Source organism: Lynx rufus, unplaced genomic scaffold (genome assembly GCF_022079265.1).
Source record: "Lynx rufus isolate CCGP_SWC_20201006 ecotype Redwood Valley unplaced genomic scaffold, mLynRuf1.p SCAF_9, whole genome shotgun sequence".
Classification (NCBI taxonomy): domain Eukaryota; kingdom Metazoa; phylum Chordata; class Mammalia; order Carnivora; family Felidae; genus Lynx; species Lynx rufus.
Genome location: NW_025814897.1, coordinates 90,301,233 through 90,320,154, shown reverse-complemented (window position 1 = coordinate 90,320,154; position 18,922 = coordinate 90,301,233).

Here is an 18,922-nt window from a genome sequence, read left to right as displayed (position 1 = left end):
ATTCTACGTGGCTTGCATATTTCCTTGAGGCTACATGTAGCATCTTCTCCAGAGTTTCGAATGCTGAGGACCATATGGATACCAACTGCCCAGTGTTATGCCATAAATCCGTTTTTGCCTGTTCACTGCAGATTGAATTCCACAGCCTTACGTATGTTCTCTGCTCCTCACGGCTTATACAACAAGGAGATGCACATATATAATCACCAACATACAAAATATGTCATGGGGTGCCTGGGTGGCTCAGTCGGTTGGGCGTCCAACTTCAGCCCAGGTCCTGATCTCACAGTTCGTGGGTTCGAGCCCCGCGTTGGGCTCTGTGCTGACGGCTCAGAGCCTGGAGCCTATTTCAGATTCTGTGTCTCCCTGTCTCTCTCAGCCCCTCCCCCACTTGCACTCTGTCTCTCTGTCTCTCTCAAATACAAACATTAAAAAAAATTTTTTTTTTAAATATATCAACTAGTCAACCAACATGGCATCTCCTGGTGGTGGCAGAAGCAATCTGAGCCAGAAATTTTCAGCTCTTTTGAACACTCTCTGGGAGTTAGTTAAATGGAACAAAACTGATTTCCTAAAGGCAGAATTTCTTAATATCTGGGAGATCCTTGGAGATACCTGAGAGGTCATCAAACCAGGGTGGGAAATCCTGGTGGTTCTATCAGGACTTAGCATGAATAGGTTCTTTAGTCCAGCAGTATATACCTGAGGAGAGTCATGTGAAATGTATCAAAGTGGCTAAGTGTTCCTAATAGAGATGGTTTTTAGGCCATTTGTTGGTTAAGGCCTATAGATATAAATATGGTGAAATCTCATTCTCAGGGAGTCCCACAGCTAGTCTAGGCTCTTAGAAGACTCTGAGAGGACCCACACACTCTGCTGTTTACACAAGATTGTTTAATAATATCTGGTCGTGAGAGATGGTACTTTTGTTTAGAGAAGCCAAATCTGAGCGTTCAAGATCAGCCTTAATTTCAAGAGAAAGCCAAGAGACCTTGTCTGTGGAGCAGAATGGTTTCAGTTCCAGGCTGACCCAGCAAGTGTCATTGTGGCCTTTCCCTTTACCTGTCTGTCTGCCCCTCTCCCCCAACATTTAGACTTCCTCTCTGATGGGTTCATGTTCTAGAGTAAAAACAAAGGTCGTGCAGGGATCCTGTTCCCCAGAGTTACCAACCGTACCACCTGCTCATCACCGGTTCCCAGTTTGCTTCCTTGAAGTCTGTGTCCCTCAGCCGCCGTGCCTTCCATCTAGCTCCCAGGAAGCGCTGCGGCACCACCATCTAGGTTCGAAACCCTGCACTGCTGCCCTTCTTGTGACTTTTTCAGTGAATAACTGTTGAGTTCCATTTAAGAAGTAAATGGTAGTTACTTTCATTACATAGAAAAAGCCTGAAGGAAATATACTGAACTATTTTTGAGGACTTATTTTTTTCTTTGTGCTTTCTTCATATGTTTTACATTTTCTACTGCAAACGTAACTTTTATCAGAGGGGGAAAAAAAGGGGTTGCCACAAAACATTCAACCCTACCAAAAAAGGAAATGCTATTTAAAAGCTTCCTGGTCAAATTTCTATTAAAAGCATGGCTGTGCTTTAGGTTCTGAGGCCAGTCATTTCCTGCTTTGGTTATGTTATTTTTTTTCCTACTATACTTAATCCAAACAAAAACAGTTTTTGCTTGATTTCAACTTCTAGCTTCAGGTTTCTCATCTGTAAAATGAGTTGGTTTAGATGTTTCTAAGGTCCACTCCAGCCATAAAATTCTGTTTTAAGAAATTAAGTTGTAACCAGCAGAGTGTTGACAATACTTACTAAAGAGTTTTGCCAGTGGGAAATGGCCTAACCTTATTTTTTGCTGACATAATATTCTACTTCAAATGTGTCCATCAGCTGGGTCTCCTCTTAATTCAAATAAGCAATTTTTTTTTTTTTTTAACCCGCAAACATTTTGTAAGAAACCAGGCACTTATTTTATACTGGCCATTCATTGTGAATATAGAATAAAAGTAATGGTCAAACTGTCATTCTAAATAGAAACTTTTGTTAAGATTTCAACTCAGAATCAAGCGTGGGTTTTCAGATCCGCCCCACTCGCACGTGCTGGTTTCACTCAATTGGCTCACCCAGTGTTTGCCCCATGTATTTTTACTTTATTGACCTTTTAAACATGTTTATCTTCTGACGTCATCTTGAACTTAGCGAAATTGTTTCCTCTTTTCCCAGAGGTGTCCAACCCAGTGTTGGATGAAACTTGTTGCAAGTCATGTATTTTGCTGCAGGAAAACAAGTCAGGATGTCGATTGGTAGTTTGGTAGTTTTTACCGACCCTCAGCCCTTGCAGCAATGGCGGTTTCTGGCTATGCTACAGTGGGATGCAACTTTTATTGTGGGGATGAATAAAGTGAAGTAGAATGAAAGGCAAGTTTTGTTCCTCTAATACTGGATTAACATAGAGACGTTGGATGATACCTGGCAGTTTCTGTGACAGGTGTAAAATGATGTTCTCCATTACTGTTTCTGTACCCAGTAAGTCTTAGATGAGGTAAGCAGGAAGAGGTGAGGAATTATGCATCCAGTTAGATTACATTCTCCATAAAGAGGAACAGTTATCCAGGGAACTGTCAATTCTCTGGTGACCAGAAAACACTTTTAATTAGTAGAGAAGTTTTTCTAACTTAAGACTTTAAAGCAATGTTCTTTACTTGTTACTCCTCATTTTTTTGGCTTGCCTCGATTAAGTCACACTCATCATTTTATACAAAACACCATTAGGTGTTTTTTGTGATGCCTAGCTCTACAACGCCTAAGCAGTGCAGTGCCTTAAATGAAAAATGGACAATAGTCATTTGTATATTTCTTTTGGAATACATTTTTCTCTAAATTTCCCAGATTCGCATGATAAGCTTATAGTTAGCTTCACAGTTGATACCATTGCCATCTATGGAATGGGGTCAACACTTCCAAATTCCCAGTATCCAGAAAGATGATTTGATGAAACCTGGTTAGATGGATCTCTACAGATTGTAATATTCAATTCCAGCCTTCACTTACAGTCATGCACTTGCAAGGAGAGGACTACTGGTTTCTCTAAATGTCACCTAAGCCTTTAATGCTTTAAAGCTTTTTCCTCCCCCCAGATTGTTACTATAAATTTATAAGATACTAAAAAATAATGCCAGATGGGGCATACATTTTGTAGAATGAGGAGATGTGGTGCTCTTTTTTTCTCTCTCAAAGTGCTTTCTCAGCAGGACACTAGCCCCGCCTTGAGGACAAGAGGGAAGGAGAGGCCGACTCTTCTGCTCCCTCCAGGCTTGCCGCTGAAACAGCCCTCCTGGAAGGTCAGCAAAGCACACTGCGTTGCTGCTGCCCAGCGGGGTTTCTGGAAGGGAGCACCTGCTGGAGATTCCCTGCCCCTGCTGACTGATGGCATCTGCCCAGTGCTCCTGCCCATGGACTTCAGGGTCCAAGCTAAAGTGCCAACGGGGAAGAGAAAGTACGGATTCCTGTGTTACAAGAGAGAAATGCCGCTGGTCTTAGAAGCCTGTAATGACTTACTCCAGTCCTCAGGAGAGTGTAAACATTGAGGGACAGGGACAGTGTCCCGTTCACCACCGAAGTGGTGAGTGCCACTGCACAGCGCCTGGCACAAAGTACATGCTCACAGACTTTTAGTAAGGAGCAGCTAACGAAAATTCTGGTTCACGCCAGCCAATTTCTGGTAGTTTATTTGTCGCATGTAAGTTTTGGGTGGAAGTGTATAGACGGGTTTTTTTTGTTTTTTTTCTTTTTTTTCTTTTTTTGTTTTTTGGTTTGTTTGCTTTTTACCTCTGCGCTTCATGATATTTTCAAACGTTCAAAAATGTTGAATGAATTGTACAGTGAACAACCACCACCTACGAGTAACATTTTGGAACATTTGCTTTCTTACTTAGAAAGTGTTAATTTTAGGGGCGCCTGGGTGGCGCAGTCGGTTAAGCGTCCGACTTCAGCCAAGTCACGATCTCACGGTCCGTGAGTTCGAGCCCCGCGTCGGGCTCTGGGCTGATGGCTCGGAGCCTGGAGCCTGTTTCCGATTCTGTGTCTCCCTCTCTCTCTGCCCCTCCCCCGTTCATGCTCTGTCTCTCTCTGTCCCAAAAATAAATAAACGTTGAAAAAAAAAAAAATTTAGAAAGTGTTAATTTTAATGAGACTTCCTCAAGTTTGGTTTCTCTTTAAAAATCTAAGATAATTAGCCTCTACCGAGTCATCTTAAACTCTTCGAGGAAACGTGTGATATGTGAGTTGTAGCTAGAATTGTAGTCCTCGCTTTCAGCTCGTCTTCAACTTGGAAATTATTATGCTGAATTTTAATCTTATTTATTTTGCCTGAAGTGATCCTTTTTATAATGGATTTATGTGAAAGTCCTCGATCAATTGTGCAGAATATTCTGATGTTATTTTCGCACTTGATAAATTATCCAATTAATTTCTCTGGTGAGAATGTAATTTGGGGCCCATTTTGCTTACACAGGGTTCCAGGATTATGTTCCCAGAGGGCTGAGGAGGCAGTGTAATTTAGCATATATACCAGTAAATTAGGAGTGAAGAGACTTCGGTGTTACTGCTGACTGACCACGGGCAAATCTGTTCTCTTTGTCTCGGTGTCTGTTTAGGTACCTGTAAAGAGGAGGATAACATTTGAAATTTGGATATTATTAAGTAATGGGTAACATTTATTAATGCTTGGATCTGTTCAGAAAGATGCTTTATGAGCCCGGGAGGCTCTTCTAAGTGTGTAACTGTATGATAAGCTATGGGATGAAAGCTGACTTGAAAATGAAAGCATGGGCCGTGGTCAGAGTATCTTATCAAAAAGCCTGCTGTTGCTCAGAATTTACTATTGCTGTGGAATTTGTGAGCAGTTTTGCTAATCCACCTGGACTCAAAATAATGTGCTTTGTGAGAGGGAGTGAAGCAAAGGTGGCAGGGGGAGGCTAATCACAGAAAGACCGAAAATCAGTGTTGAGCAGGACATATGGAAGGGCGTGCGTTAACGGCATTACCAAGATTCACTGCCACACGCCCTCCACTGCCCCCCCTCCGACCACCCCCATCACCATGCACAACACAGACAGCAAGCCCTGCTGCTGCCCCGGCTCAGCCTCTGGTGATCTCCGTCAGGATGGCGGAGTGGCCGAGGGATAAGCAGGGTCTCTACTCCATTGGTAGATAAGCGTGACCTGTTCTTTCCAGCCCAAGGTTATGCATATAGATTCACATGCATCTCACAGAGGCACTTGGAGGTTTTACAGTAGATCATGTATTAGTAGTGGTTACAAGAGTATCACCAAAACAGAGTTTCTGGAATGGCACCTTAACTGAATATTAACTTAGAAGAAAACATGCCAGGGGGCGCCTGGGTGGCTCAGTCGGTTAAGCATCTAACTTTGGCTCAGGTCATGATCTTGCAGTTCCTGAGTTTGAGACCCGTGTTGGGCTCCGTGCTGACATCTCAGAGCGTGGAGCCTGCTTCAGATTCTGTGTTTCCCTCTCTCTCTGCCCCTCCCCTGCTTGCACTCAAAAATAAATAAACATTAAAAAAAATTTTTTGTAAAGAAGAAAACATGCCAGACTGACCTGCCTACCTGCTCCCACCTGTTGTGGATATTGTCAGCCTATATATAGCACCAACATCTTTACCAAAGGAGTACTCTTAATTAAAGTGAAATACATGTATTAAAATATAACTGGTATTCTGGGTGTTTTAATAAAATAACTATACTGCTTGGATTTTTGCTTTATCTTTGTTTTATTTTGGAGACTGTAACTCACTATATTGGGAGGGAAGAATGATCCCAGGCGCTGGTTTACACATGAAATACAATTAAGGCTCCTCCAGGAAATGGTAAATGAGGATTCATTCTAGCGCTCCATTTAGGCTGTGGTTTTCTTCCTAGGGCTTTTAAAACTGCATTTTGCAAAATAAGACTAGGCCCAAAGAGAAAACTTTCCTACAACCATCTTAGGCCCAGTGAGAAAACCAGGTAAATAGAAAGTATGAAACCAATTCCAGGCTGTGGCTGTCCCCAGCCACCCCCTTGCTGGCAGACTGTCCAGACATGGTTTTAAGTGATAGCTGCCTCTACCATATGCCAAAAAAGCATTTTCAGGAAGCTTCCTGTGGGTCAGTCCTTGTCTTTTCTAAAGGAGGCTCAATTTCCCCAAGTGGGATACGAAAGCTGGTAAAGCATGCACGTGCTTCACAAAATGCCGCCTTCATTTTTAAAGTTCCAAAAGTGAAATCCTGGTATTAATCCCAGAATAAGCCATAAAAAAACTTTTTTTTAAACATTCCACCTCTAATTTGGGTTAGCTTCTTGACACTTACTTCTAGTCCATTCTTGTAGATGTGCTGTTACACTTGTCACATTTTTAAAATTAATTTTTGCATGGCGACCAACAGGAACCAGGATTACTTTATAAAGTGACAATTGTAATCTTTTCAGGAAATGATGCATGATCGCAATAATTTTTGCTTGGTCTGGGTGGGGATTTGCACATTTTAATATAAAACGAGTCAGCAAGTCTGAGCTTCCCAGAATTTATACTTCTGGCAGCTAAATAATAAAACCTTGCTGAGATGGTTTTGAAATCCTAAAAAATAATCCTCATCATTATCCCAGACTTTCTCCTGGCCGCTCCACCCTGACTGGCAGAGGTTGATTTAGAAAAAAAACAAAAAACAAAAAAAAAAACCAACTCTTTGTGGGAAGGTCTGGCGTGGTAATCCCAGCTCTGTTTCCCTCTGTCCAGTCCTCGAAGTGTCTAGATGCAGACAAAGCCCCATCAGCAGTGCTTAAGGAAGCTGAAGCTAACTAGTCATTCCCTTTAGAATAGTTAGGGGCTTGAAAGTCAAGTTTATTTCAAACCTAATCTGATACTCTTTTGGAGCCTTTGTGAAAAAAGAAAGCAGATTTTCTGGGTACAACTAGGGTCAGTGTTTTGCAACGGTTTTTGTTGTGTGTTTTTGTTTGCTTTTTGTTTTTGTTGTTTTGGCTCATGAACCACAGTAAATGATATAGATATATAGATAGATAAAAGATAAATAATAGAGGTAAGATGAATAAATAATATGTACCCTGACTAAACTGTGACAAAAGGTATTTGAAAAACTTGCTTTTACGCCATCTGATGCGTTCTGATATTTTCTGTTCTTTTTTAAATGTAGCCCCAGAACCCAGATGAGTTCATCAGAATGCAACTTGTCTTTTGAGTCAAGATCTGAGGATTTAAAATAGCCCAGATTGGAGGCCAAATTCATATGCGTTCCATCTCTCTCCACCTAGTAGGGTGCTACCTGTTTGAATACAGGGGGGCTGGAGGGAGGGTGAAAAGAGGAGAGGCAGATTGCTTCCTGCTATGTCAGAGTTACTGGCAACCATTAAGTGTCTCCTTCATCAGACTATGAGCGAGCCTTCAAGGGAAGGGCCAGCCCTTCTAATCTCTGATATGATCCTGGCCCTCTCAAAAGAGAGTCTGTCTCCTACAGATCTCAAATGAACACAAGTTAAATTTTTTATTTAATTTTAAATGAGGGAACGAGGTGGACGTTAAAACTAGCAGAATCCAAAGAACAGACACAGTCCAGGAATATTTAAATGAATGTCCAAATGGACGCAAAGCTAGCTTCTTCCTCCACTGGGGAGGGATGTCAAGTGAACCTCTCCCCACAAGAACCTCTCCCCACAAGATATAATTTTCGCTTCTAAAAACAAGAATTATTTTGCATTTTCTCAGTTATCTACAGGACAGAGCTGAAAAATAGCTTCCTTAGAGTCAGAATGAAGGGTGTACTCTAGACAGGATAATGCAGCGTCTCATCAAAACACAAAATTTCCCCCACCCCTGTCCTAGTAATAATTCATTGCAACATGTGAATTGTAAGTAAATACGTCTGGAATACCTGTTCCTGTACCTAGAAGTGGACTACTCTGACAGCTGGAGTGAGGGGACAGCTGGTTGTAGCTCCTACAAAGCTCCACACTGGGAGAGTCACAAGCCAAGCAAACCCAGCTTAAGAACCACATAGCAGTAGGGGGCAGCAAAGCTCCATCCCTAAAGATTGCAGACTTCGGAAAGAAAGTTGTAAAATAGGAGTGACCATGGACTTTTGAGTCCATAAATCTCTCAGAGATTGTATGCAAAAAGTTGTACTTTGTGCATTTTTCTGGTAGGAGAGTCTTTTTTTTTTTTTTCCCACTTTAAGTCTGATGAAACTACAAAGCAATTTCCCCAAATAGTGGAAATTCCACGTCCCGATTATTATAGTCACAACTTAGTTGCCAAATTAGCTTCATATTGGAAACACCTTAGGAGTTATTAGGTTGGCCCCTACAAACCTGTTTTTGTAAGGTCACTAGAAGAGATGAATATTGGCAATTTGTCAAGGTTCAACTTTCATGTAGGGATTCCTGGTCATCCTCACTGTGATACAGCCAATGGGTAGAACGTCTGAGATCAACTACCGTCTTCAGGTTGAAGTTTAGGAAAATGGACTATTGGACTCCAGTCCATCCCAAGGCCTAGAGGTTTAAGCCCAGCCTTTTCTGGCCACTCTGAACTGTGAAAACCAAGATGGCCTTAGGGCCATGACCCCCTACCCAGGTTACTGAGGGGCTTTCTCAAAGGGTCGGATCTCTGATCAAGGGCCTCAGAGTCTCCTGGGGTGCTTGTGAAAATGCATATCATTAGACCCCATGCCAAACCCTAGAATTAGAATGAGTAGTGGGCAAGGTAATCTGCATTCTAAATAGGCTCCCAGGTGACTCTTCAGCAAAACAAGAGAGTAAGTAATCACAGGAGACCGGAGAGAGAATGAGCTGAGGTTGGTCAGCTATATCAAAGTATAATTGTTAAAATGGTAAAATCATGGCTCTCATTCAAATATAGGATGGACACGTGTCAAAGGTTTTGTTCAGTTCATAAATTTACAACAGAACCAATAGATGGCAAAGCTGATTCCAAGAGCATTTGAGGAAAAATGGTTGATATAATCTCCCAGGGAAAGCATTTCAAAACAAAAGAATGTTAGAATAAGATTGCTAGGTTAAAAAAAAAAAACTAGTTAATATCCTGCAGGCTAATATAACCGTAACCTTTGGGGCTATCTTTCCTACCAGACAGAAAAATACAAATTAACCCATAACTTTGCAGTGGCTATCACCAAACAATAAATAGCGAAGTCAAACACAGACATATTGTGCTAGAAAATTAAATAATCCTGGGGTGACTTAGTTAAACAATTCCCCAGTAGGACTTTGAAAGGACTTGCAGCCCAACTTTTTGCCTTATTTCCAAGTTTTAAACACTTCTTTTTTACAGTGAACGAAGACAACACAATATGAAATGTGTGGACTCTGCTCCCAGAGGAGCAGCGAGAAAATTCAGGCTAGAGCAGATCTATTCAAACACAAGAAACACTTGATTCAGAGGGGAGAAAACTGACTGATATTCAGAATTCACGTACAGCCTTCTTGGATTTATTTCAGACACCAGCCACAATCACTTCCTCTTGTTTTGTAAATAAAGTGTTTGGTCCTCTTTCTAGTTATCTGGCTTACAACTTCGTCATTCCCTAATAATTTCTTAAAGTCTCTCTGAACAGCCTGCTAAGGTTTTCAGCTTTGTTCTTTTGTTTTTAATCTAAAAATTCAGGCACTTTATTTGCTTAAACATGAAAAAATATCCTCTGATTTTTCCAAAACAATTGTTCACCTTGGGTGAACAATTAAACTTTCAGCTTCAAGAAACATGAACCAGAATGGAAATATCGCGTGTCCCAACTCAACCTCCATATTTTTTCATAACTTCTTTTGCCTTTAGAGGGCTAGTTTAGGAATGAATGTATCTCTGTTGTGAGTAAACATCTGAGGTTCAGCAGTATTTCATTTCATTTCAGTTCCTTCTACTAATTTCAGGTAAAATTAAAATTTAGTAATTTTTGTAAAGTAACCTTCCAGCAGGTTTTCTCTACGTGAGATTACCGAGATTTTTTTCTTTGTACTTTTTCGTGTTTTTCCTTTTTGAAAAAACCAAGAGCGTATCTTTTTCATTATTTTCTTAAAACTCACTTTATTGGTCAAATTTACCATTCCTTAAGTTATTGATAATAACAGCACCTACCATCTATTGGCTCTTTAAGTTTTGACAACAATAAAGTCTTAAAATTTTTTTATAGTTTGTTGATCTTTGAGAGAGACAGAAAACATAAAGTTTTATTTTAAAATAACTTTATTGAGATATGTGCCACATATCATAAAGTCCACGCATGTCAAGATATTTATACACCAATGTTCCCAGCAGTATTATTCACACTAGTCAGAAGGTGGAAACAACACAAGTGTTCATCACTGGATGACTGGATAAACGAGATGTGGTCTATACATACAGTGGAATAGTACTCAGCCTTAATAAGGAAGGATAATTTGACACGTGCGACAACATAGATGAACCCTGAAGACATTATTCTAAGCAAAGGAAGGCAGTCACAAAGGACAAATACCGTGTGATTCCACTGACCTGAGGTGTCTAGACTAGTCAGATTCAAAGAGAGTAAGGGACCGTGGGGAGCTGAGAGGGGGGTTTCTGCTTGACTGGGACAGAGTTTCAGTTGGGGAGGATGAAAACGTTCCGAGGGTGGATGTCAGTGATGGTTGTACAACGATGCGCACGTACTTAATGCCAGCGAAGTGTACATCCCAAAGTTATCAGAGTGGCAAAGTTCAGGCTCTGTGCATTTGCCACAATAAAAAAAAAAGGAACCCCTGCAACCTCAGAGGTACAGTTCAGGTCGCTTTTTGTAACTTTACCCAGTGATGCAGCAGCAGCATCAATCAGTTTTAGGGAGTTTTCATCTCTGTGCAGGATCCCTGGTGCCCATTCCCACTCCACCCCCAGGGCAACCACCGATCTACCTTCTCTCTCTAAACATTTGCCTTTTCTGCACATTACGTGTATATGGAGTCACACAAATGTGGCGTTCTGGGTCTGCCTTCTTTTACCCAGCGTCACATTTTTGAAGGCTGTCCGTGACGTAGCACGCGTCCATAGTTTGTTCCTTTTTCAGTGCCAAATAGAACTTGAGTGTGTGGATACACCTCGTTTATCTACCCGTTCATCAGTCGAGAGATGTGTAGGTTGCTTCTAGTTTCTGGTTATTACACATCATGGCTGCCAAGAATAGTCATGATTTCACCTAACCCAGAGACAGCCTAAACCTTTTCTATGCCCTATGCACACACATATGTATGTGTGTATATATGGGTGTGTATGCATATGCACATGTCTAGATATTATTATTTTTCTCGAATCCTGCAAGACTGGCATAATTAGCTGCATTTCACAGAAGAGAAGAAAGGTTAAGTAACTTGTGAAGGGTCACCCAGCTCGTTTTGCTGGGCATCGACGAAGGTCTGACTGACAGCAGTGACATGAGGGTGACAGAGGAGACAGAGGTCTGTCTGGATTGTCTGTGGACTTGGCCCCCTCCCATGTGCTCACTGGCTCTCAGGCGGCAGGTTTTGGAGGCCTGGCCTCAATGTGCCTCACACACACGGGTGGGGAGCCTCACGGAGGGAACTTCCCTCAAGTAGAACAACTTCCCTATGGGAAACCAGGAGTTCCAAGGGGCTGCCCGGCAAGCTCTTGCTTTTCTCAGTGACTGTAATTCTCCTTGGTAATTTAAAAAAATTTTTTTTCAACGTTTATTTATTTTTGGGACAGAGAGAGACAGAGCATGAACGGGGGAGGGGCAGAGAGAGAGGGAGACACAGAATCGGAAACAGGCTCCAGGCTCTGAGCCATCAGCCCAGAGCCTGACGCGGGGCTCGAACTCACGGACCGCGAGATCTTGACCTGGCTGAAGTCGGACGCTTAACCGACTGCACCACCCAGGCGCCCCTCTCCTTGGTAATTTAAACTTTTTTTTTTTTTTTTTTTTGAGAGAGAGATCCTGTAAGCAGAGGAGAGGAGAGGCAGGGGGAGAAGGAGGGACAGAGGGAGACAGAATCTCAAGGAGGCTCCTCCCTGTCAGCGCAGAACCCGACACGGGGCTCAAACTCACCAACCATGGGATCATGACCTGAGCCGAAGTCGGACACTCTGAGCCAACTGAGCCACCCAGCTGCCCTCTGCTTGGTAATTTAGGTTACATTTTCCAAAGAGTAGAGGAAGAGCGTATCACGGTTAAAAGCAAGGCCTCTGGAGCTGGACAACCTGAGTTCACATTCTGCTGTTGCCAGTTTCTAGCTCCCTGGCCTCGGGGGCAAGTTATTTACCTTCTCTGTGCTTCAGCTTCTTTATATGTAGAATGTGAATAATGGTGTCTACGCTTCTGGGTTGTTCTAAGGTTTAAATGAGATAATAGAGGGGCATCTGGGTGGCTCAGTCAGTTGAGCTTCCAACTTTGACTCAGGTCATGATCTCACAGTTTGTGGGTTCGAGCCCCGCGTTGGGCTCTGTGCTGACCGCTTGCTCAGAGCCTGGAGCCTGCTTCAGATTCTGTTGTCTCCCTCCCTCTCTGCCCCTCCCCTGCTCTCTCTCTCTCTCTCAAAAACAAATAAACATTAAAAAAATAAAAAATAAATAAGGTAATAGAGAGGGGCGCCTGGGTGGCTCAGTAGGTTGAGTTTCCAACTTTGGCTCAGGTCATGATCTCACAGTTCATGAGTTCATGCCTTGCTTCAGGCTCTAAGCTGACAACTAGGAGCCTGGTGCCTGCTTCAGATTCTGTGTCTGCCTCTTTCTGTCCCTCCCTTGCTTGTGCTCTCTCTCTCTCTCAAAAGTAAATAAACATTAAAAAAATAAATGAGGGGCACCTGGGTGGCTCAGTCGGTTGAGCAACCGACTTCAACTCAGGTCATGATCTCGCGGTTTGAGTTCGAGCCCCGTGTCAGGCTCTGTGCTGACAGCTCGGAGCCTGGAGCCTGCTTCGGATTCTGTGTCTCCCTCTCTCTCTGCCCCTCCCCCCCACATGCTTTGTCTCTGTCTCAGAAATAAACATTAAAAAAAACATTTAAAAATAAATGAGATAATAGAGAGCAAAGACTACACTAGCACCTGGCCATAGCAGGTCCTGAATAAGTACTAAATGTTGTAATTACTTGCTACAGAATTATCCTTGGAGTCCCAGGAGCTTAGAAGACACTTGGGGCCCCTACGTCATCCTGACTATCCATCACCACGGCACATTATGCCCCAAACTTCAGCCTGTTTTCTCTGTAGGCTTTTCCAGATGCGCCTGCCCAGGTAGTAAGGGAAGTGGCAACTGGTGGCAATACCCTCTGAGGGAAATACCCCTGGAGCTCGAGGGCAGAGAGGGCTGCAGCCCAGACTGCCCACTTCAGAGAATGCTTCATTTCATGGCTGCCTCCAGCTTCCCCTCCCACCCTAACGATGGGCCCATCTGTCCCCCACTCTCTCTTGGGGCTCCCCCAGCCTCTTCTGCCTGATCCTGCTATCTGCCCCCCCCCCACTCTAGGCATCTTTGTGTTTTAGGTGAAGACCAGAGCTAGCAGTGGCTTGGGAAGGATTCTCTGGGGGTTTTCGACTCTGATTCCCACCCACCCACAAACGCATGACTTCATCATGGAGTAGGTGAGTCTCTCCTCTTGAGAACTGCCGAACCCTCCCCTTCAACTCCAAAGGATTGAAAAGCTCGAAACCTAAAACCAGATAAGATGGCGCTCCTGAGCAGCAGGCAGCTGATCAAATCGGGAGTGGATACATGATTCTTTTTTTTTATTTTTTTTTCTTAATGTTTTTATTTATTTTTGAGACAGAGAGAGAGCATGAGCAGGGAAGGGGCAGAGAGAGGGGGAGACACAGAATTGGAAGCAGGCTCCAGGTTCTGAGCCATCAGCACAGAGCCCGATGCAGGGCTCGAACTCACACACTGTGAGATCATGACCTGGGCTGAAGTCGGATGCCCAACCGACTGAGCCACCCAGGCGCCCCCATGATTCTTAAACTACACGAGGTTCTCGAGAATTTGGACTGAGAAAGTCAAAGAATCAGGCTGCAGTAGCCCATGAATTGGAAAGTCTCTGTACCGCTTGGAGACCATGTGTATAGAAGAGCAGCGCATTCGTAAAGTGTGAGAGTGTGTGACAGAAAATCTAAGGGTCTTAGTTCTTGAAGGCTTTCCAGTCCAGCGTCCCAGCAGTACCCACAGTCTGCTTGTGTTGAAATGGTCTCCTGCGCCCTCAGGGGTCCTCTCCAACTGGTTCGAGAAAGCACACCACAGGCAGCAGAGCTGTGATTCAAGCCCATTGGCAAGAGGTCAGACAGAACTAGTTTTGAATCTTTGCTACCATTTTCTAGCTGTGTGACCTTAGGAAAATGGTTGTCTCTCTGAGCTTCAATTTCCTGGTCTAATGGGGATGATAAAATTTACTTCATAAAATCACTCAGATGATTACACACAACAATGAATGAAATACTTATGGTGGTACTTGGCATATAGTTGATGACCAATAAATGATAATTTACGTATTATCATTTATTGAATCATCCTTTTATGAAATATGCATGACTCTAGAGGCGCATGAGTGGCTCAGTCAATTCAGTGTCTGACTCTTGGTTTCAGCGCAGGTCAGTTTCATGGGATCGAGCCCGGAGTCAGGCTTGCACTGGCAGCAGTGAGGAGTCTGTTTGGGATTCTCTCTCTCCCTCTCGTTCTCTACCTCCCCCGCACTCACATGAACATGCACTCTTTCTCTCTCAAAATAAATAAACTTAAAAAAAAAAAAAAGAAATATGCATGACTCTAAATTAACAACACCAAATTTCTTTAGTTAGTGTTTACACGGTATATGTTTTTCCATCTTTTAAATTTCCAATATTTCTGTGTCCCAATATTTGAAGTTATGTCTCTTATAAGCAGCCTATTGTTATTTTTTAATCTGATGTGACCATCTTCATCTTTTCATTGGAGTCTTTAGCCCATTTACATTTAATGTAATTACTGCTGTACTTGTGTTTACGTCTACCATTTGCTACCGTGTTTCCTTCCTGGGTTCTCAACCAAAAGTCCAGGAGGTTTGCCAAAGCTCCTCCCCCTCGGTGGGACTCAGGCCTCTGGCTCCTCGGCATTATGCAGCAGGTGAAATCCGTTCAGCTCTTTAGTTCCCAGCTTCTGTTCTCAGCTGGTTCCCTGGAATTCTCCCTGTATGCTCAGCTTAGGAGTCAGACAATAACTTGAGGGAAACACGTTTGCAGATTTTTCATTTGCTCCTCTCCATCTTTCTCCCTTCGAGTTCCAGCTCCTCCGGCAGCCTTCACCTCTGATCTCAGCCCAGTAAGACTGCAGTTCTCTGCTATCACCCACTCCTCCCCTCCCCACCCCGCCCGTGATCTGGGAAAATGCCTTTGGGAAAAACCGGGATGACTGTGCATTTTGCTTCTCTCAGGGATCATAGCCACGTGGACTTGCACCCAGTGCTCTTCAGTTCCTTCAAACGGTTACCCTACATATTGTGTCCAGCTTTTATAATTATTTTGACAGAAAGATTAATCTGATACAAGCCATTGCCCTCTGGCCAGAAGCAGAAGTGTTACCGTACTTTCATCTATTAAGCCCTTCTCACCACTGCCTTAGAGTGGACACCAGAAGTTTCCGTTGGCAGGCAACTGACTTGATCCTAGTTCAGTCAACGGGGAGGGAGATGACCTCGTAAGTTGGCTCCCAGACAAAGCTATCTGAGATGTTTCATTCATCTCAGACTGAAGTTTAGGCATCTGTTAAGTTATGCGGCCCTGAGAACATGCAAGAATTCAGGAGCCTAGTAGGTACAAGGTATTTATATTGCTTAGGATTCTTCTCAGAGGACCAGACCTAGGCCAAAAGATCATGGAAAATGAGAACGAATTTAATGAGTGGCTTGGTGAGAGGGTCATATTTCCGAAGGGAGACCAAAGAACGAGGCAACTGGATAAGGCAATTGCCTACAAGATCACTTCTCTTAGGGTTATGAAGTCACTGAGTAAGCCACCAGAAATAGCATCCAGTATCTCTTGGGGATTCTGACAAGAGTCAAATATGCTTCACCAGTAAACTCAAGGATGCAGAGGAACAGTCACCAAAGTTACCTGAAAAGATGTCGTGGTGTCCTTAGGTCAGGGCGACCAAGAATCGCTGTGTGTGTCTGTGGCTCTGGATCGCATACCCAAAGGAAATTTCCGGTCATGAGTAACCTGGGTTAACTGAGAGGATCAGTGTCTTCTTTTTTTTTTAAATTTTTTTTTTTCCAACGTTTATTTATTTTTAAGACAGAGAGAGACAGAGCATGAACGGGGGAGGGGCAGAGAGAGAGGGAGACACAGAATTTGAAGCAGGCTCCAGGCTCTGAGCCATCAGCCCAGAGCCCGACGCGGGGCTCGAACTCACGGACCGCGAGATCGTGACCTGGCTGAAGTCGGACGCCCAACCGACTGCGCCACCCAGGCGCCCCGAGGATCAGTGTCTTCTTTAGTGAGTGGTTTATCAGTCAGGGTCTATCATGGGGCAAAAGCCACGCCAACATCCAAACGGAGAATTTAACACACAAAAAATTGTTCATCAGGTATTGGACAAGTCAGTTGGCAAAGAGGAGACACGGGGGAATCGCAGACGTGGTGAGTACAGGGAGCAGCAACCACCCTTAGGAGCCGGGACACAAAAGGCAGAGGTGGGGATGGTCGACGTTGAAAGGGCTAGAGGAGGGGCCCAGGCCGGCTGGTGCTGCTGCCTCTGAAGGGACACGTCTGAGGCTGCTTCTGAGAGTGAGGAAAACTTGAGGCTGATCCTAGCCACTGCCATTGGACCAGCCATGTTGACAAAGGCAGGAGACTGGGGTAAGTCTGGGTCTTCTCTTTCCCTGGCTGCCCAGCCGCCCTCCAGCGCCCCCTGCAGGCAGAGCCTAACAGGAACCCAGCCGACCAAGCAGAAATGTGGTTTTAGATTTCCAGCCCCAGCATCCCAAAATACAGAAAAGAATGGAAGCTGAGAGACGACAGCTTAACAACCAACATACCAAGAAGATTTAGACTCAAGTGTAGGAAGATTTAAAAGAAAACAAACTAGAGCACTAAGACTTTTGTGTGAGGAAGGAATCTGTGCATATTTGGTATTTTAGACACATGATATTTAAGAGAATAAGGCCCTGTTCAGGGACAGTTTTATAATTCCACTTTAAAATGTATAATTGAGTAATTAATTAAGACTTGTGTTGTTTTTTTTTTATGATGTCTTCTAAGCTTAAATAGAGTATAAAAACATTTAAAGTTTCCCTTAGTCATAAGTTTAACTTTTGAGTTTCTATAAGAATTTAGGATTGGGGAAGATTTTGTATGCCGTCAGAAAAAGTGAAGTACTTAAAAAAGAAATATTAAATTTATAAATGTATTTAGAAGTGTTTGAAGCGCTGAGCTACGCTTGTAAATGGGAGCAAAGCATTATTCAAAGGCTCCTCCAAAATTAATGCTAAAATCTGCTAGACTTATAAACAGAATAATAAAATTTGTGAGTTAAACTTAAAAGCCTAAGACTTTTAAATTTGTATCTTAAATTGAATATGGACTCTGAAGACATTATTACCTGAATTATTTATTAAATGAATACTAATTATTAAACTTATTAAAATATTACTTTTAAATCCAAATTTAAACTTACTAATTTTTAAACAAACAAACCAAAACAACGCACTGCAATCTTTCCTGCACGGGAAATCAGCTGTTCAGGACGGCAGAATCCCCCCACTCCCCCCCACCCCTCCCCCACAAGGTTTTCTAGAAGTGGCTGGAGAAGAGCCAGAGAGGCAGCTTTGTTTCTCGGCTCTCTGGAAACGCTGAAACCATCCCACTGTGTAGCGGGCTGAGGGAATGTGCCCCTGGCTTAGCTGTTCTGCCTCTTCATCCTCTACCAAGCCAGGACACCTCATGGAACACAGGAAGGATGGCCACTGGACGTGGGGCAGGAGAACCCAAGCCTCGGTTTTCCCATCTGCAAAATGGGGGAGACGCCTGCCGCGCACAGTTGTTGTGGGGATCAGCATAGTGCTTGGCACACCGGGGCAGAGTCTGAAGCTCCCTCGTGTTGGGCCTTTCTTGGGTTAGGGCCGGGAGGTCCTTGCCTGAGCACACGGGCCAGGAATACTCCCGCTCACTTCTTGGCAGGAGAACTTCAAAGAGATGGCCTCCCGCCAACAATAAGCACACGTTTCAGGCCCTGAAGGAATCTCTCACCACAGACAGAAAGGGGACAGGCGAGGAAGGAAGCAGCTGGCTCGGGAGCAAAGCAGCAGCCTGATGGACAGGGTCCGAGAGCTCCACAGGGACCGGCAGGCACCGGCTGGAGCAGGAAGGGGAGGGGCCGCAGGGAAGGGCCTGGTCCTGGCCCCCAGCGGCGTCCACGGGTCACCGAGCCACGTAGCCTCAGCTGGAACATGGTTCTAGAGAGCGGCATGGGGAAGGTCTCTGCCTACAGAGAAAGGAAAGGGGATGAAGGGCTTCTGTACGAATACATGGGAGGGAAGGAGTGGCGGTCAGAATTACCACCATCTCACTGTCCAGTGCACCTGACTTAGAACTTTCTCTGTATTGCTAAGCCCCTTAGAACTTTCTCTGTATTGCTAAGCCCTAGGCATGCAGACACAAGTCCCGCGTATCCTTGCCTTCCTGGGGAGGCACCTGCACATGTAGAGGCAGAAGTGTCTACCCAGAGAAGCAGTGGGCAGGGCGCCCGGGGTGTGGGGGCAGCAGGAACAAGGTGGGGTGCGTGCACGTGGAGGACGCCTTCCAAGACAACGAGCCATCCAGTGAGACTGATGCCTCACAGGGAGGGAGTCAGGGGGCAGCAAAGGAGGCCGGGAAGGCAGAGGAGGGCCAGCTTGGGAAGGACTTTAAAGTCA